This window comes from Carcharodon carcharias, chromosome 5 (assembly GCF_017639515.1).
Source record: "Carcharodon carcharias isolate sCarCar2 chromosome 5, sCarCar2.pri, whole genome shotgun sequence".
NCBI lineage: Eukaryota > Metazoa > Chordata > Chondrichthyes > Lamniformes > Lamnidae > Carcharodon > Carcharodon carcharias.
In genome coordinates this window covers 94,150,176-94,171,736 of record NC_054471.1, presented here as the reverse complement: position 1 = coordinate 94,171,736, position 21,561 = coordinate 94,150,176, and positions in this window count along the sequence as shown.

Sequence of the window (21,561 nt, the reverse complement as noted above, 5' to 3'; positions counted from 1 at the left end):
ATCATAAAGTTAGATGTTCCCTGATGACTGCACAATGTTCAGCACCATTCACAACTCCTCAGGTACCGAAACAGTCCGTATCCATATGCACCAAGAACCGGACATCATTCAGGCTGATAAATGGTGTACATTCATACCACAAAAGTGCCAGGCAATGACCAATGAGAAAGAACAGAGAATCTAACCATCTCCCCTGACATTCAACAACATTAATTTCACTGATTGACCAGAAACTTAACTGGACTAACTATATAAATACTGTGGCTGCAAGAGCAGGTGAGAGGCTGGGAATTCTGCAGTGAGTAACTCTGTCTCCTCGAAGGCTGTCCACTATCTACAAGGCACAAGTCAGGAGTGTGATGGAATACTCTCCACCTTGCCTGGATGAGTGCAATTCCAACAACACTCAAGAAGCTCAACAGCATAAAAGGCGAAGTATCCCATGAAAAACATTCACTCCCTCCATAACCTATGCACAGTGGCAGCAGTATGTGCCAGAGCCAAGATGCACTGTAGAAACTTACCAAGCCTCCATTGACAGTGTCTTCCAAACCTGTGACCTCTACCACCTAAAAGGAGAAGGGCTGCAGATGCATGGTACACCACTGCCTGCAAGCTCTCCAAGCTACACACCATCCTGACTGGGAACTATATCACTGTTCTTTCACTGTCGCTGGCTTATAATCCTGGAATTCCCTTCCATAACAACGCTATGGGTAGACCTACACCAGATGGAGAGCAGCAGTTCAAGAAGGCAGTTCACCATCATGGTCCGAATGACAGTTACGGATGGGTAACAAATGCTGACCATGCCAGTGGTGCCCATGAAAGGTTTTTTAAAAAGGTGCCTTTTTTTATGGATGAATTAAGCCTTGAAAGGCCAGACATATTTATATTTCTGCTTCTTGAAGCAGTATAGTATATTATAGTTATTTTTCCCTTTTAAGTCATAAAAATGCACTAAAACTGTAAATAAGAGAATCATAGGATGGTTACAGCACAGAAGGAGGCCCTTCAGCCTACTGTGTCTGTGCTGGTTCTCACCTAGTCCCACTTCTCTGCCTTTTCCAGTAGTCCTCCAACTATTTTCTCCTCAGATAATTATCCAATTCTCTTTTGGAAACCACAATTGAATCTGTCTCCTCCACAATCTCAGGGAGTGCATTCCAGATCCTAACCACTTGCTGCATAAAAATGTTTTTCCTCATGTCGCCTTTGGTCTTTTGCTATTCACTTTTATATCTGTGTCCTTTGGTTCGTGATCCTCCACCAATTGGAATGAATGATTTTGATACATATTCTTTAAAATAAGTATCATATTTGAAACAGTTTGAAATTTAATTGATCTGTAATAATTTCTAGCATGTTTTATCAATCTATATATAAGTTAATATGAAATACACATTCATTTCAATTTCCCTCTTAATGCTTTGACTCTTTAGAGGTGCAAGTATTTCCACTTCTTTTCTACAATGTTTCTTCTTCCTTATGTACCATCCTGACCAGATGCTTCTTCAGCCAAGAGAAGGTTTATATGGATTTTCTAAAAAGCATTTGACAAAGTATCACACAAGAGAAGATAATGGAAATAAGGACACATGAATCAGATGGTTAGAAGACTGAAGACAATAGGCAGGATGAAAATACATTTCCCAGGTTGGAAAGATACGTTAAGTAGTATTTCACAGAGATTGATGCAGGAGCTAATCTTAGATCATTATATATGATCTATGTATATAATGTACAATTAGTGATTAATGTGTCCGTGAAAATTTGTTGGTGACCTAATATAGTGATGAGAGTTGCAAAGGATTGCAAGAGAACATACCTGACTAGCATAAAAGCAAAATACTGTGGATGCTGGAAATCTGAAATAAAACAGAAAATGCTGGAAATACTAAGTAGGTCTGGCAGCATCTGTGGAGAGAGAAACAGAGTTAACGTTTCAAGTCCGTATGACCCTTCTTCATTGAACTTCATCTGCCACCTATCTGCCCAGTCCACCAATGTGTCAATGTTCTTTTGAAGTTCTACACTCTCCTCCTCACAGATTACAATTCTCCTGAGTTTTGTGTTGACAAAAGCTTTGAAATTGTCCACCGGTACACCAAGATCTAGATTATTTATATGTATCAGGGAAAGCAAGAGTCCCAATACCTTCCACTGGGGAACTCCATTACAAACCTTCTTCTAGCCTGAGAAATATCCATTAACCATTACTCTCTAATTCCTATCCCTCAGCCAATTTTGTATCCATGTTTCTACTGTCCCTTTTATTCCATGACCTATAACTTTCCTTACAAGCCTGTTATGTGGCACGGTATGGTATGCCTTTTGGAAGTCTATATACACCACATCAATGGCCTTGCCCTCACCAACCATCTCTGTTACCTCTTCAAAAAACTCCAGCAAGTTAGTGAGACACGATTTTCGTTTAGCAAATCCATGCTGACTCTTTCGAGTCAATCCACATATTTCCATGTAACTATTAATTCTACCCCGAATAATTGTTTCTGGAAGGGTCAGATGACAGATATATTCAAAATTATGAAGGGCTGTACAGTCCATACTGCTTATAGTGGTTGCATTGGGTTAATACGATTTGCCCGTCATAAGAAGTGGACAGTAAAACTGCTGCACAATTTGTGGAAGGAGCAAGATCAGTGATTCTCAATGCGCCCCTATCTCTGGATCACTGTGATGCTTTTTATTGCTCTGTGGTCTTCTGCCACACCATTAGCCGTGCAGCAATTTAATGGACATTGGCAATGATCGTTGGATTACCCCCTGCATTTGAAAATTCCCCAGACCTTTCTACCGGGACCTTCCTATTCTGGCTTCCACAGAAATGTGCAGCATAGCATCCATCGGGAAACTCCGTCAAAGCGGAGTGGAGTGGGGGAATACAGGGCATGCCCCTTTTTAAAGCACTGGCTGACATATAGTAAGTTTTAAAAGCCCAGATTGAATGTTAATGGATGGAAGAGTGAATAGGGAGATGGGCGAGGTTGTAGGTGGGTTAGGTGGCAGGTAGGTTGGGTGGTAGGGTGGATAAGGTGCCAGGGTGGGTGAGATGGCAAGGTGAGTGAGGTAGCAGGTGGGTGAGATGGGTAGATTGAGGGAGATGGCAGGTGGGTGAGGTAGTAGGTGGGTGAGATGGGTAGATTGAGGTGGCAGGTGGTTGAGATAATAGGTGGGTGAGATGGGTAGATTGAGTGAGTTGGCAGGTGGGTAAGGTGGTAGGTGGGTGAGATGGGTAGACTGAGTGAGGTGGTAGTTGGGTAGTTGGGTCTGGGTGTAGCCTGGTGGCCAGTTGCTGGAATGGGGTTGGGGGAGGTCAAGTCAGGCCATGCTGAGTTGGGAAGGGGGTCAGTTTGGGTGGGTAATTGGGTTGGCTCATGGGATAGTCAGGTCAGGGGAGGGGTGGTTGGGATGGTCAGGTCGGGTGAACGAGTAGTCACAGATTGGATGTTGCAATGTTTATGACTTTACAATTTTATGGTGGAGGCACAAGCTTCTCCCAGGCCACTAGAAAAGTGCTCTGTAGTCAGTCATTGGAAGGTGCTCAGCAGTCATTTTCCTCAGTTTCTCCTATGTGTTCCTGGCAAATTCCAAAGCTTCTTTTTGGTAATTCACTGCTCATCAGTTATTACAATCTAAGTGGACAAAGAATTAAACTTGCAAACACCCCTTGTCATGCTATTAAATGTTGGCTCATTAATGCTTCAATACCTTTTGTTTTTCAAAACAATATCTTGTATATGAGCATTTTGGATAACAATTGTTCCAAATAATTTTCATTGATTACCTCCATACTTTACCATTTGAACACGCTTTGGACCAATCTCCCATTTTCCACTCTGCATAACTTCAGCTCATGCAAAACTGTTGCTCTAAATCACACCCAAGCCTCATTCCCCACCACTTGGGTCAAAATCCTGGATCTCCCTCCCTAACAGCACTGTGGGTGTACCTACACCACATGGACTGCAGCAGTTCAAGAAGGCAGCTCACCACCACCATCTGAAGGGCAACATTGGCTGTAGGTTAAGTGATGCCCCTATTTTAAAATTATCACCCTTGTTTTAAATCCCTCCATGCCCTTGCTCCTCCTTATCTCTGCATTATCCTCCAGCCCTACAACCTTCCTAATTCTCTGCGCTTCTCTAATTCTGGCCTTTTGTGCATTCCTAATTTTAGTCACTCCAGCATCAATAGCCATGCCTTTAACTGCTGAGGCCTTAAGCTCTGGAACCCCCTCCCTTACAATCTCTGACTCACCATCATTCTCGCTATCCCTTTCAGATGCTCCTTAAAACTTTCAAGTTTTTAATATCTAATATCCTAATATCTCCTTAAGTGGCTTGGTGTTAAGTTTTATTTGATACTGTTTCTATGAGGTCTCTTGGGATGTTATACTACATTATTGGTGCTATATAAATGCATGTGGTCTTTGTTGTTGTTAATAAAATTTTGAATTGTTTTGTGAATGTGGCTATTGTAATGCATTTTATGCATTGAATCATTTATATAAATAGCTTGTAAGTTAACAAGAGGGCAGTCTTTTTGATAATAAACAGTATCATAAACCAGTAAATGTTTATGAGTGTAGGAGTACCTTCACCACATGAATTACAATGGTTTAAAAGGCAGCTCACCACCACCTTTTCAAAGACAACCAGAAATGGGCAATAAATGGTGGCTTAGTCAACGATGCCGACGTCCCATGAATGAATATAAAAAACTTAAATTTGTCAAACATGACACTGGATGTTCGTGTAACTAAATCTCACCATGTGATTGTTCTAAATAATGATGCAGACTTAGGGCAGAATTTAATAGGGCTATCAGTTGTGGGTTGCGAGGCAGGGGTGGGCAGAGAACAGGGAGGGGAGTTGTATTGCCAGTCGCCTTCCCAATGCCATAGAATTCTCTCAACAGTTGGGAAGGTAGAGAATGGTCTTCCCACCCAGAGGCCAGTTGAGGCCCTTAAGTGCCATTTTACCAGTGGTGGGGGTCCCTCTGCCCCATGGGGAGGCCACACAGTAAAACCCTATGGCTTACAGGGGCCCTCCCATCAGCAAGAATCCCACACCCGTGGAATCAATACCCTCCACCCTCACCAACCATCCCCCATCCCTCCCCTGGCTGGCTGCAATCCCAACAGTGTCATGGCTTCTGGTGGTGCTGCTGAGTCTGAAGGGCTGCCAGCTCTCCTATTGGCTGGCAGCTGTTAGAAGGGAGATATCATCCCTTAAAGGGAAGGGAGCCTTGACAGGCAGCTCATTAACTGCCTGATTGCAACAGATTCTGGTCAGGGCTCCCCAAAACGGCTGAGGTGGTGTCACCCTGGTTTTCTGGCTTGTCATCAGAGCCCTTGGAGTGCATATGCTGAAATTCTGCATCTGTACTTGTTGTGGGCTTGGAGAGTAAAATCTTAGTTTAGGAAGAGTTTTGGAACTTACCTATTTGTTAACTGCCAAAAATAATTTTTACTTACAAACTTATTATATGAGGCTCTCAATTCAAATAAGTGCAGCTCAGCACTAGTAAATCTACTAGGAGGAGACTAAATGTTTCCTCATGGTACAAAGATAATCAAAGAAATAAGTAGTCCTGTTGTTCAATTTCTCAGAAAGTGTAAGTGTGAGTGATATTTATGTCTGAAACTGTACCTTATAAAACACCTGTTCCTGGCTAGTCTCCCATATTTCACACTTCGTAAACTTGAGGTCAGCCAAAACTCTGCTGCTCACATCTCAACCCGTGCCAAGCTACAGTTATCTATGACCCCTGTACTCGCTAACTTACGTTGACTCCAGTCAAACAATGCATTGATCTTATAATTCTCATCTTTGTTTTCAAATCCCTTCATGACCTCACCCCTCCCTACCTCTGTAATCTCTTCCAGCCCCATAACACTCCAAGATATCTGCACTTTTCTAATTCTGGCCCCTTGGGCATCCCTAATTTTAATTACTCCACCAAATCTTTGGTTTTCTGACCTAATATCTCTTTATAAGAGGCCAGTTAGTTCAGTTGGTTAGTTGGTAGTTGAGTAAAGGGTTAACATCAGGACCACCTGATACTGATGTAATTATGATGCAATGTCACATGACTAAGAGAGTGAAATCTTGTGGGAAGCAGTAATATAACCTTGTGTAATGTACTGAGATGTATATAGATCTGTAAATAAACAAGAATGGTTTTTATGAATAACAGTCTATGGTATCATTCTTAGGGTAACGGGCAAAACCTAAAGAGACTGCATTTAGATCCTAAACTCAAGCTGCAACAATAGTTAGCATGTGGTTCAGAATAACAGCAATATTGTGGATTTGATTCCCATTTTGGCTGAAGTAGACTTGAGACCTGCCTGCTCACCCTTGTTGAGGTTCCCCTTTTCCCTCTGAGACCCTCATCATACTCAAGTTCATGACACCTGATTCACAAGTGTATGACTTGAACAGAATGACCAGTGAGACGAGTTTCTCCTGATAATTTACAATTGCTTTATTGAATGACCCACAACCAGACAGCACAAAACCGCAAAATTTAAAACAACCCAATCCCAGTACCCGACACGAAGTCCCCGTGACTTGGGCTTAAACATGGGCAAAACACTACATCTTGTCCTGAAACCTTAAGAGAAAGACCTTCAGACCAATATCATCAAGATATGGCTGAAACAAGTTACAAAGTACCGGCAAAAAAACACCAGGTTTTCACCCCAAACCTTCACAAAACCCTCAGACCAATATCACCATGATTTGGCTGAAAATTACAATCCCCAACACGGCTGGTCTGTCCGGTGTAGAATGTAGGCTTGAGCCAAGATGACCAGCCTTCACGCTCCTTCCAACTGCAGCCCAGGTACTCAGATCTGCTTGTTTTTTATAATTTAACTCAGACATATCAAAACATTTTTCCTGTTGTTTCAACATCCATTTAGTTGATTTCACGCAAAGTCCAGACAAATGTCATCAACTCCTGCTGGCTGAAGCAATACGGGGTTTTCCATGGAAAAGGTATCCAGACGAGAATTATCACTTCTCATTGTATGAGCAATTCTCTTTCTGTTTGAGGTAGCACAGTAATAACACCTAGCTCCAAAACTAATGAGGGTTTGAATGACCCTATTCCAGTACTATTGTCTGTGATGCAGACCTTAGTTGCATACTTTCTTGAGTGTATTATATTGATGATATGCCATTTGTGCCATTGTATTGGGTAATCAGGCTTCTTGATTGCATTAGTCAATGCCCAAACCCTTTTGATAAGTCACTGTGTTTTTACTAAATGTCCCTTGCTGCCCAGCCCTGTACTGCTGACTGCAGCTTATCTTTTGTAATTATAATTCTAATCATGAGGTCAAAACATGTCCATGGGTTTGAAATTATGTTCCATAAATTTCCCAATTGGAAGTGATTCCGATCCTACAGCCTGGGAGGCAATGGCAAGCCACCACTGACACAAAAAAACTGCCCAAGAAAACAGCTCAGGATGAAGCACCAGCAGACAAGGGGCCAATAAGCTCCCTTTGGGCAGAGCACCTATGACATAACATTACCTTATGTGGCTCAGTGTCAGATTTTTTTTTTATATTGCTCCTTTGAAGCACCTTGGGACATTTTATTACATTAAAGGTAATGTTTAAATATAAACTGTTATTGTTGAATAAGGGAGAGAACAAAAAAGGCAGGTACAATACCTTTCACTTTTAGACATGTTAATCCCAAAATGTAGATTTCTTTCAAGCTCAACTATGAAAGTATAATGCCTGCCCTTTAACAAACAGTGCATTCAGACAGCAGATAGTCCTTAATTGGTACAGTAAATGTTAAGCTCATTTCTCACCACATTTAAGCTAACTGATTGGTGTCAGTGCATTAGGAGCAGGCTCAAAATAGCAACACAGCTTTCACTGCAGTTGCTTCTTTTGGTATTTCACTGTTGTAGTTATATTGATCCAAAAATATTGACAGTCTTAATTTATACTTTGTATTTACAGCTAATGTGACACAGCTTCTACTAGTAGAGCATTCCAGCTCCAACAGTGGGCCCGGCCTGGATTCTCTTTCCTGGCGGTCTTAATGGAGATTGAAGTCGAGGGAACAAACTCCCAAAAAACCTTCAGTAAAGTAATCTGCTAATTTTACCATTGTTCCATCGACACATTGTAAAAGTGATTTTTGTGCCCTTACTGCCCGGTTTGTGTAGTAACAGGACCAAAATAGTCTGTCAGCTGGAAAACACTTACTGAGTTTGAGCTGCATTGGTGTCCAGAGCTCCCACCTGAAACAGGCAGGGGACTCATACATACACATTAATAGGGGTCAAATGACTCAGCTAGGACCACTAGCACCATTTTCATCTCTGCCCATCACTTCCTGATCCCATTTACTAATCATGGTCAATACAAATTGGGAAGTGATTGAATTTTTTGAGGAGGTGACCAGGTGTGTAGATGAGGGTAGTGTAGTTGATGTAGTTTATATGGATTTCAGCAAAGTCTTTGACAAGGTTCCACATGGGAGACTTACAAAGAAGGCAAATGCACATGGGATACAGGGTAATTTGATAAGGTGGATTCAAAATTTGTTTACTTGTAGGAGACAGAGGGTGATGACAGAAGGATGCTTTAGTGACTGGAAGCCAGTGTCCAGTGGCGTATCACCGGGATTTGTGCTCGGTCCCCTATTATTTGTCATTTATATAAATGACATAGATGAGTATGTAGGGGGTAGGATTAGTAAGTTTGTGGATGACACAAAGATTGGCCAGGTGGTTAACAGTGAGGTTGAGTGTCTTGGGCTACAGGAAGATATAGAGTGGATGGTCAAATGGGCAGATAAGTGGCAGATGGAATTTAACTCTGAAAAGTGTGAGGTGACACACTTTGGAAGGAATAATTTGATAAGGAAGTATTCAATGAATGGCATGACACTAGGAAGTTCTGAGGAACAAATGGACCTTGGCGTGTGTGTCCATAGATCTCTGAAGGCAGAGGGGCATGTTATTGGGTGGTGAATAAGACATATGGGACACTTGCTTTTATCAATCGAGGCACAGATTACAAAAGTAGGGAGGTCATGTTGGAGTTGTATAGAACCTCAGTGAGCCATAGCTAGAGTACTGTATGTAGTTCTGTTCTCCACATTATATGAAGGATGTGATTGCACTGGAGGGGTTGCAGAGGAGATTCACCAGGATGTTGTCTAGGATGAAACATTTAAGTTATGAAGAGAGGTTGGATAGACTTGGGTTGTTTTCATTGGAGTAGAGAAGATTGAGGGGTGACCTGATCGAGGTGTACACGATTATTAGGGGCATGGACAGGGCGGATAGGGAACAGCTGTTCCCCTTATTGAAGGGTCAGTCACGACGGGACATAAGTTCAAAGTGAGGGGCAGGAGGTTTAGAGGGGATGTGAGGAAAACCTTTTTTACTCAGAGGGTGGTGACGGTCTGGAATGCACTGCCTGGGAGGGTGGTGGAGGTGGATTGCCTCACATCCTTTAAAAAGTACCTGGATGAGCACTTGGCACATCATAACATTCAAGGCTATGGGCCAAGTGCTGGTAAATGGGATTAGGTAGGCAGGTTGGGTGTTTCTCATGTGTTGGTGCAGACTCAACGGGCCGAAGGGCCTCTTCTGCACTGTGATTCTGTGATTCTGTGAAGTGACCATTTCCAGTGATGTTTAAAGTGCTCTTCAATTTCTTTCAGGTATTTGTACAAAAGTTTGGAGGAGATATTTTGCTTGCATATTGTTATGGTTTTTCTTCCATCTTAAATCTTTTCAAAAAGTTTATAAATACTGAAGGAGATTCTGAGCCATTTAAGGGCTTTTGGCATTATATTTATTCATTCATGGAAATCGTAATCTGACAAGAAGACCTATAGAAGCTGCAGCAGGAGGAAGCAGCAGACTGATCTGGGAGACTAAATAGGCGCAGACTGCCTTTAAATAACATTGTGCATACACTATTTTCAAGCCCCCAATTAAGTGAAGTGCTAATGAACAGCACAAGTAGTGCTGGCTAGCATTCTTCCTGTTCAAAATTAATGAAGCATGATATTGTTATTTAAATGCACCCATCATAATATGGTTTGCATGCTTTTGTTTACAAAATATACAATAAGTGTAAATTTGGTTTCCTGAGAAAATGGCAACTGTTTAAAAAGTACAATCCATTCCATAGCCTAGCTGGCAAATCTTGGCCTGTCCATATGGAAACAGACTTGTGGCAGAACAAAATAATTATCTTAATTATGCTGTGCCTGAGAGAGGAAGCGAAGGAGAATGAACAAGTGAAAGGGAGATGGGTGCTTGCACAATAAATGTCATAGTTGGAAAAGTTAAGCACCCGCTATGTCTTAGGCATATGACTTTCCTCGCAAACTAAAGTGCACGGAAACTTTGGTATTTAGCGAAGCTTGTCTTGGGCCTACTTTCCAGTCTCAGTCAATCCCTTTGCAATCTATTTCTCTCTTTTGATTGCTGATGGCACCGCACAATTTGGTTTCAGTTGTGATTTAATTGTGAGCTGTGCGCTCCTCCAGATTGTTGATAAATATAGTGAAGTGGGCCTTGCATTCAATTTTAAAGTCTGTCTGAAGAAAATGCTAAGAGCATCCAAATTATTGCATTATTATTACCAATAATTTTAGGTTTATTATCAAATTATATGAGATTGTTCCCTTTAAAGAATTGTTGTATTGACCATGCTTCATTTTCTATTTCTCAAATTGAGGGATGTTGGTGCTGGGGAATGCAATACTCTTGTGTGTCAGTATCAACCACTCTCAGCTCAGTCAGTCTGATTTGGTACAAGTTGAAGCCCCCCTCACTCTATCTCTCCTGTCTTTCTTTCAAAATAGCACCTTTGCTCTTTTGCACGAATATGATTTTTTGCTGTCACTTCCGTTGGCCATCCTGTAGTTGTTTGTGTGAGAGGATGCCCATTTAGTGATTCATTAGCAATTGAATTGAGGCTTTTTAACTCATTTTACAAAGCTAGAATGCCTATAGTGTATGCAACGTACTTCTGATGAATCTGAAATGCCGACAATGCACATTACTGCTGTTCATTGCCTTTAGTTTATTCTGAATCCTTTAGAGCCAGGAAATCTTGATTCTATCGGTCAGAAATAAATTTGGACTTAGATCCTTGGGGCAGAAGGCCATATAACCCCCTATTGATGAAGCCATCTGAATGCAATTTACTGGTTAAATTGTGTGATGTCGATTTATACATGTTAGAATTAATCTCAATGCTCGTGATAGTTATAATTTAACCTAAGCTGTTTGAGTGCTAAGGCAGAGCATGCTAATTATACAGGAAAAGCTCAAGTAGAAACTGCACAGAAATGCTCAGCTTGAGCTTCTGCTAAATGCAATCACTTGTGACTGACAAGGCCTCAGTGAGAATCAACTATTGAATATTATTTAAGTGAACCTCACAGTGATTCACTAAACTAAAATCAGTCAAAGGGGCAGAAATTCTTCTCAGCCTGTTTCCAGCGAAGAACAGTTGCACGTGCCAACTGGTGTCCATTGTCATTCCTGGCTGATTTGGTAATACTGTCACTTTTGAATCAGAAAGGGTGGATTCAAGGCTCATTCCAGAATCATAGAATGGTTACCGCACAGATGAAGGCCATTTGGCCCATTGTGTCAGTGATGGCTCTCTGAATGTGCAATTCACCTAGTGCCACTCCTCCGCCTTCTCCCCGTGGTCCTGCACATTTTTCCTTTTCAGGTAATTATTCAATTCCCTCTGGAATGCCTCAATTGAACCTAACTCCGTGACTCTTTCAGTGAGTGCATTCCAGATCCTAACCACTCCCTGAGTGAAAAAGTTTGTCCTCATGTGCCATTCCTTCCTTTGCCAATTACCTTAAATCTGTGCCCTTTGGTTCTTGATCTTTCCACCAGTGGGAATAGTTTCTCCCTATCCAGTCTGTCCAGACCACTCAGGATTTTGAATACCTCTATCAAATCTTGATACAAAATATAGGCTGACACTCTAGTTGAGTACTGAGGGAAGGCTGCATGATCGAAAGTGCTGTCTTTCAGTAGAGGTGTTAAACAAAGGCCCATCTGCCATCCCAGGTGAATGTAAAAGATCCCATGGTACTTTTCAAAGAAGAGCAGAGGAGTTCTCCCAGTGTCTTGACCAACATTGATCCTTAAACCAACTTAATTAAATGATCTGGAAATTATCACATTGCTGTTTGCGGGACTGTGCAAACTGCTCCATACGTTCTTATGTTGCAACTTTGACTGCACTTAATATAAGGAAAGAAATGGGAGCAGGAGTAGGTCATATTGCCCCTCAATAAAATCATGGCTGATCTACTATCTTAACTCACTGTCTAGATCGATTCCCATATCTTTTGATTTCCTTAGTGTTCAAAAATCTATTCATTTCAGGGTTGAATATACAACATGACTGCACATCAACAACGCCCTGGGGTAGAGAATACCAAAAATTCACAAGCCCACAAGTGAAGAAGGGGCAAAGGGTGGGAATATAGAGGAATGGACTGTATCAGGAAATCAGCCAATGGATTTCCACTTTCAGGGCAATTTCTCTGAGGCATGCTGTGAACTGGGTTAGTCGACTGCTACAGGAGGTGGGTAGCCAGTTAAGGTCATTAAGAACCCACCTCCATCTTTGCAATGGAGTCAATAGGTTCCCACTGTCAGAGCAGCAATATTCCCTTACCCCAGCTCTGCTGACTCTGTCAACTCATTCAAGGCGGAACAGGTTGGGAACCATCGGAACCAGAGGCTTCATGCCTCAATGATGGTGCTGTGGGATTGGAAGGCCACAACTGCATCTGAAACTAATTCTGTGGAAGTGTTTTCCCTTCACCCTGAATGCCCCATCAGCTTCGGGCCTCTTTACTTGCAGACTCCTCTGTGTTGAAGCAGCTTCATTTTGGCAGGGCCCACCTCTCCCATGAGGCTGCTGGCTGTCCAGTGCTGTGGGCTTTCTGAGTGGACCTCCAGCCGCAGGAACCTGTTCACCCTCCTTAACAGGAAGAGATTGCAGGGGCAGCCAATTAAGGAACCACCTCCCAACGGGCACATTGACGAATTAGGTTGGTTGTTGTCTCCTTATGGACATGACGTTGTGGTCCCAATGGAAAATTTAGCCCTATGCCTCCTAGTTCTAGACTCGCCACCCAGGAAGCCAGCTTCTTAGGGCAGAATTTATTATCACCCTCCAGAGGCCAACTCTGAGGTGGTGTTTCTGTTTGATCATGTGGGAAGGTCTGGGGTGAGGACCCTGCCACCTCACCCCAATTAAGTCTGGGGCGGGGAGACTTGTGGCTGGCCTTCCCACTCGGGTGCCCTTAAGTGGGCAATTAATATCCCCTTAAGGGCCTCATCCTGCTGCTGCTGTATATAACCAGCAGTGGCCAGGGGATTCACCATGTGGGAAGACCAATAAGCAAACCCTGTTGGGTTTATTGCAGCATCGTGGATGGTGATGGGGGTGGGGTGGGGGGTGGGTGTGTGGTGGGGGGGTGCATCTGTCATTCAATAGCACTTAGTGCCTGATCAAGCATTCCTGCATCAGGAATGGGAGGGCCTAAGACGAGCCACCCCTGCCCTTCCCTCTGATCCCCCACCCAACCCTCACAGGAGAATCCCTCCCTGCGGCCCCCATTCCGCCCTCATTTACCTTTCTCCAGGGATCCCATGATAATCCCCGCTGAAAGCCCAGGTTTATTACCAGCAGCAGACATCACTCTCAGTGGCGTTGCAGGTAATGCAGACCTGCCAGCCTCTCATTTGCTGGCAGCTCTCGAGAGCTCTCCCTACTGAGGAAGCACAATCATTAAATGTCCCCCATGGAGCTGGGTGCCCCAGCGGCAGGATTCCTGGTGCTAATTAGGGACTTAATTCTGTTGGGGATCCCAGAGATTGGGTAGGCAGGAGTGCCTCCAATTTTATTGGTGGATATGGGACCCCCCACCCCACACCCCCCACACCTCCCTGCAGCCCTTATTAAATTCCACCCTTAGCATTTATCTTGTCAAACCCTTTAAGAACTTTATACCTTTCAATAAGATCAACTTTCGTTCCTCTGAACTCCAGAGAATGTAGAGGTCCATTCTACTTAATCTCTCCTCATAGGACAATCCTCTCCTCAATGTAGTAAATCATCATTGCACCCCCAAAGGCATATATATTCTTCCTTAGATAAGGAGACCAAAACTGTACATAGTACAGGTGTGGCCTTATCAAAGCCCTATATTATTGCAGTAAGACATCCTCATTCTTATAGTCCAAGCCCATAGCAATAAAGTGCTTATTTTTCAAAATTATTTATTGTTTTTATTCAAAAGAACTTCATTGTCTGTAAAGGTGTCCTGAAAGATGCTACATAAGTGAAAATTTTTTCTTTTTCTTGTCGTAATTTTTCATTGAGCTAAGAAAGGTAATGGGAACTCAGCAATACCAGGTCCCATCCCAGACCAAGGAGTTTTATGTCCGGGGTTTTTGTTGAATTTCAATTTCAAAGACCTCTTGCACAATCTGGGAGTTGGAGAGGTAGTACAGACCCGTAAAGAAGCCCGGAGTGGGAGAATATAAATTGGGACCGAGGCTTGAGGCCTGCACCTGGCTGGGAGTGGGGGAGGCACATCAGTCAGCTGCTCGGAACGGGCCTGAGTTCGAAAGGAGGGTGAAAGAAACAAATAGTGGCATCACAGCAAAGAAGCAATTTGATTGGTTGGAGAAGAAGCCAGCTGTTTGGTGAGTATCTAGTAAATATTTAAGGTTTATTCTATTCCTAAGAATTGACAGTAGCAACAGCTAGTATTTAAAGAAATACTACATGGTCTACAGTAGATACATTCCTCTAAGGAACAAACACCCAAAGGGAATGGCAAATCAACCGTGGTTAATAAAAGAAGTTGAAGATTGCGTTAAATCAAAGGAAGTGGCTTACAAGGATGCCAGTAAAAGTGGTAAGCCTGAGGATTGGGAACAATTTAGAAACCAGCAAAGGAGGTCCAAGAAGCTGATTAAGAAAGGTAAAGGAGAATATGAATGCAAACTAGTGAGGAACATAAAGGTGGACTGTAAAAGCTTCTTTAGATATGTGCAAAGGAAAAGATTGGCTAGGACAAATGTGGGCCCATTACAGGTGGGGACAGGGTAACTTATAGTGGAAAACAGCAAAATGGCAGAGAAACTGAAAGTTACTTTGCTTCTGACTTCATAGAAGAAGATAGAAAATCTCCCAGAAATACTAGGCGACCAAGGGACTTGTGAAACTGAGGAAGTAAGAGAAATTAGTGTTAGTAAAGAGATAGGACTTGAAAAGTTAACTGGATTGCAGGTTGTTTAAATCCCCTGGACCAGATGAACTTCATCCCAGAATGTTGAAGGAGGTGGCTAGAGAGATAATGGAGGCATTAGTGGTTACCTTTCAAAATTCAATAAACTCTGGAAAGGCTCCTGTGAACTGAAAGCAGCAAATGTAACCCCACTATTTAAGAAGGGAGGAACAGGAAGAATAGGGAACTATAGACCTGTTAGTCTGTCGTCAGTGGTAGGGAAATTGTTAGAATCAATTATAAAGGATGTGATAACTAAACATTTAGAAAAGAAGTAAAATTATGCAGAGTCAACATGGATTTATGAAGGGGAAGTCATGTTTGACAAGCTTGTTGGAACTTTGGAGGATATTTGTTGTAGCATAAATAAAGGAGAACCACTGGATGTGGTATATTTGGATTTTCAGAAGGTTTTGATAAGGCCTGACAAAAGAGGCTGGGATTGTGGGAAATGTACCAGTATGTATCGAAAATTAGTTATCAGATGGAAAGCAGAGCATAGGATGGCAGACTGTTGCCAATGGGCTACCACAAGGCCCAATGCTAGGTCCATAGCTGTTCAAATTCTATATAAATGATTTGGGTGTGAGGAACAATTGTAATACCTCCAAGCTTGTTGACGAGACCAAACTGGGTGGGAATGTAAGTGTAAGGATGTTGCCAGGGGGATTCAAGAGGACTTGGACAGGCCAAGTGAATGGGCTAGAACATGGCAGATTGAATATAATGTGAATCAGTGTGAAGTCATTCACTTTGGTAGAAAAAACAAGAAGGCAGGATATTTCTTAAATGGTGAGAGGTCGAGAAGTGCGGGTGTCCAAAATGATCTGGGTGTCCTTCTTTATGGGTCACTAAAAGCTAGCATGCAGGTGCAGCAAGCAATCAGGATGGCAAAGGAAATGTTGGCCTTCATCACGAGAGGATTTGAGTACAGGAGTAAGGATGTCTTCCTGCAGTTATATAGGGAGTTATATAGACCTATATATATAGGTCTCTTGCTGAGACCTCACCTGAAGTATTGCACACAGTTTTGTTCCCCTTATCTAAGGAAGGATATATTTGCCATAGAAGTTCACTAGATTAATCCCTGGGATGCCAGGATTGTTTTATGAGGAGAGATTGAGGAGACTGGGTCTGTATTCCCTGGAGTTATGAACAATGTTGCCGGAAGTCACTGGTAACGGTTGTTGGCTTAGTACAAAGAGGAAAAGAATCAATTCTCTCTTAACTCTAAATTGGCTTTATTCACATCGTTAGATCATCTACATATAGCTTATATGTCTGGTTAAAAATAAACATGCAGTTTACAGCAGGTTAAGCAGTTTTATACCCAAAGCTAGGATCTAAACGCACACCCACTAGGTTTCTCTGACACTCCCTGAGTGGTCACAGAATGTAAAAGCTAATACCCGAAAAGGAGAGCTGACGCTGGCCAGGCGTTCCGTTCTCTCTCTCTTGCATAGGTGCTTCTGCTTCTGCGATGGTTGGCCTCCGTAGTCTCGCTGCTTCCATGTCTGAAATCCTTCCAGTCTTATTCCGAAATCTTATCTCTCCAAGCTGTGCTGTCTCTCTCCCGTTGCTTTAGGCCTGCTTGCCTGGTCTGTGGCATATTCCCAGTGGCTCTGTTCCAAGACTTAGGTAACATCACCTCGTTCCTCCTTTTCTAAATAAGGACTTGTCTCATCACATTTCCTTTGTCTTCAAGACACTCAGCTACGTCAAAACCGGTTCTAGCCAGCTCAGACCAGTGACTGGACTCAGGTTACTTCAGGTCAAAAGTTGCTTTTGCCTGCGTCAGTAGTTCGGCTGCAGCCCCTGGCCAACAAACAACAAGGGGTGACCTCAGTGAAACTTACAAAATTCTTACAGGGCATGACAGGGTGGATGTGGATAACATGTTTCTCCTGGCTGTTGAGTTTAGAATCAGGGGACACAGTCTCAGAATAAGGGGTAGGCCATTTAGGACTGAGATGATGAACAATTTCTTCACTCAGAGGGTAATGAATCTTTGGAATTCTCTACCCCAGAGCACTTTGGAAGCTCAATCATTAATCATGTTCAAGACAGAAATCAATAGATTCCTGGAGCTAATGGCATCAAGGGACATGGGAATAGTGTGGGAAAGTGGCACTGAGGTAGATGATCAGCCATGATCAAATTGAGTGGCGGAGCAGATTCGATAGTCTGAGTGGCCTCCTCTTGTCCCTATGTTCCTATGTTCCTAATCAATAATAAAAGCTGCAAAAATGTGCTCTGCATAGCAGCTGGAAGATTAGCAAGCACTCAGGAAACATGGACAAAGGAATGATAACCTTAAGTGAATGCCTGAAATTCGATTGTGCTGGTAGTTAACCGTAACCTACTCAGTGGTACTATGCCAAGTAAATATTGCATCTGGAGCCAAAAACACCATCAATATTAACTAAAAGTGCAATGGTAATCAAAAATATTCTTAATAATTAAACTTTAATCAATTATTAATTCCATTTCGAGTAAATTAATTTTTGACTGATATCGCAACATATTTTCCCATCCCCAACGATGATTTCCAGTACCACAGGTGTACTGGAATTGGTTCTTGCTACAGCAAGACAATGATCATCAGCCAAGTTTCAACCAATTTATGCCATGTCATTGCAGAGGAGAGAATAAACTTATATACCTTCCCAGTGAAAAGCTGCATTGAGCACCGAATAGCAAATAATGGAAGCTATCAGATATACTTGGAGATTAAAATAACATACAATATAATAATAATACCAGGAGAAATACTTAAATAAAATTTGCTTAAAATGAAAGCCAAATTAGCAGGATTACAGAAATAAGAATCTAAACACAAAAAGTTAATGGTTATGTTTGTTCTGTGGATAGAAGTCTTCTGAATTTTAGTAAGTTCCAGAGTTCCCGGGTAGATCTTGTACCACTAAGGCTATGCACTGCCAGAGTCAAGGCCAAACATGGTTTTAACGTGAACTGGGATTATTTTTGTATGTCTTGTATTTTTTCATTATTATTTATTTAGAAAGCATAGCTTCCCACAATTGGAGAGACAGGCCAATGGTTGAACCCTAGGAGCTTTCTGCAGTAAAGGCTGAGGAATAAGGACATGCAAACCAGGGAAACTGTGGGCAGAATCATCCCAGATTTGCACTAAGTGTTGTAGCGGGTGTGAAAAAAGTTGTTTTACCCATCAGCCGCAATGTTGGCTTTCATACTGTATTATCCCCTTCCTGGTGGTGTGTCCTGCCTCATTAATAATGCATTCATGGAGAACATACTGGATCGCTGGCGGGCGGACTCAGATTTACCCACCATGCCATGATCTTAGTGCTTCTTCGCTCTGGGCGCCATATTTAAAGTGCACTAGAGCACAGCCTATTTCATGTCTACAGATCAGGACTCCTCCAGGCGACAGATGGCCATGAAAGCAAAGAAGACGGCAGCCCCCAAATTTAGTGATGCCTCTCTGTGGCGCCTGCGAAATGTAGTGGAAGGCCGCCGCGTTGTCCTTTACCCCTACTCTGGCTGCAGGAAGCCCCCAGGGTCACCAATATGGCCTGGGAGGTGGTGGCAGTGGTGGTCAGTGCTACTGGAGTACAGAGGAGGTCAGCCATCCAGTGCAGAAAGGGAATGAATGGTCTCATCCATTCCACCATTCGGATCCTCTCAACTCACACACTCACAAACCCATCACACATCCACAGGGACCTCAAATCTCAAGGGACAATAACACTAACTCTCACACACACCCTCACATCTCCATCAGGTTCATACCCTCTGGAGCTCGTGTCCTCACCTTGTCCATGTCTCCGCTCACCACATAACATTCCATGCAGTGCCATGCATTCTGCTCACATTCTCTCCATCTGTTTTCATGCAGGAGAAGTTGTCTCAGAATAGGCCAGGGGTGGAGTGACCCACATTAGGCTCCTCATTTACTTTGAGGAGTGTACCATCGCACTGACTGGTGAGGACATGAACATTGCCTGCAGTGGTGACATTGGTGGCAAACACCTACGTGAGGATCCTGAATCCCTCTCTCAATGCAACGGTGAGTGCTCTCTCTCCTGCTTTTGACTCTGCTGCCATGCAGTAATTATCTCTACTCTGGTTTACAGGGATCTCTGTCAAGGGACCGACACCCTCAGCCAGCCCCTCAGCTCCATCCACATCCTCATCTCCAGCCAAGAGGACACCTCCTCCATTGAAAAGCTGGGAATAAACAGCCTGGAAGACCTGTCACAGCGCTTACCCACACCCTCCACCAGTACAGAGACACACACCTCGGTGGGACCTAGATCTTGAGCAGGCTTATGTTCACAATCTGGTAGTCACCTCACGGACACATGTCCGAAGCTGGAGGAGACAAGTTCAGCCGAGCTCCCTGGCATGCGGACTGCTGGGGAAGAGGCATCTATCTATAAGGCCCGAGCCTCTGGAATCAGCCTTCCAACTCATTGTGAAGAGTCAGCAGAAGGCGGGGAAACATCACGCACAGCTGTTGGAAGCCCTCAATGGAGTGGCACGCGAGTCAAAGGAATGCTTTTGCCTGCTCTCCGATGGAGTGGTGCCTATATGTACGTGCATTGAGGTCTCGATGGGAAGGATATCAGGCTCCATGGATACCCTGGTCCAGCAGAATGTAGAGTGTGTGCAGAACTGCACTCCATTGTGATAGCCATAGGTGAGTTCCTGCTGTGGCAACGTGAGAGGGAAACGAGGCACCTTGGTGTCCCTCAAGGTGCATCTTCCCCTCAAGGAGTCAGGCCAGGGCCCTTTGGCAGCCAAAGGGTGGAGGAGCAGCAGCTGGACACCCATAGGTCATCCACTCAGAAATTTCAGAGGCTGTGTGCTCCCTTTGAGGACCCTTTGCTGTAACCCCCACAACCTCACCCTTTGTCACTGCAGAGGGAGCAACTGACCCACAAGAGGGCAGTCAAAGCAAGCCGGTGCCCTCAAGGCCTTGGCTCTCGAGAGGACACATGCCAAAGTCATCAGAGGCAACAGGGCCAACCATTGCACAGGCTATCTCCACCCCTGCTGTGGATGTCAGGCAGCACCTAGAAGAAGTGGTAGGCCTAGAAAAATTAAGAAATTCTGATCACAAGTAGTTGCATGAGTGAACACATTTTGTCACTTTATAATCTGAAAACATATTCACTTTCATTGAATAATTTGCAATGTTGTATTTCAGCTTTATTGACAGGCTTTGCGAGTCCTCACACTGCATTCCCCCACCCACCCCGGGACTACCAGTTTAGCTGAACGCAACTGGACCACGAGTGACTCTGGATGGAGAAGGGTGTGTGGCAGTGCCTTTTGGAGCATTGTGCAAGCACTGTCCCATGCACGTGGAGCCTTCATCTATCACACTCATTTCACTGTCCCGAGCATTTTGAATGCTGCCTGCTGAGGTTCTCTTTCAGTTGTTCATCTGAGCTGAGCTGCATCTCTGCCCACCCACTGATTACACTCCCATGCAGCACTTGTGCCTGTCCAAAGTGAGTCTTTGCTCATTTTAGATTTTGACATCCACGGTTGGTAGTGTAGGCAGCGAAGAGTTCAGGCACCAAGCATGGCTGTGTTTTGTCTTCAAAGAATGAGGAGTTTGAGAAGATATCTGCCAGTGACTTAGGCCTATGTTTTTGTGCAGACAGAGAGGTTGTGGATTCATTTGGATAGCTAGAGTACCCTTTTAGAGACATCGGGTGCCCTTCTGATAATGGTATAGGGTCACTTTTAGGTGCCCTCTGGGATTGTTAAAATTAGGCATTAATGTATGTTAAAAGATGCATAAACTCATAGGAACTGCCAAAGTCGTCAAAGAACTGTCAAGCTTTCAAAGAACTGCTGAAGCTGTTAAACAACTGTCAAAACTCACTGGAACTGTCAAAGCTCATTGAAACTGTCAAAACTGTCAAGGGATTTAACTGTGCTGAGCTATAAATTTAAAAAAATGTGTGGAGTTTAAAAAAAAACAGTGCTGGCTATTTCATTTTGCCTGTTGACATAAGCCTGAGGTCTATTATTATAGGACTTGTGCTGCATGACTGATTTTACACCCTAACATTATCACAGTGGGGTGCTTGTTAAGTGAGCAGTTTGATTGGCAGCTCCAAATGGTTATGGAATAAAAATTTTTTTTTTCATAAGAGATTAGGTACTTAAGTGAAATGTTTGCTTCATAAGGGATTATTTA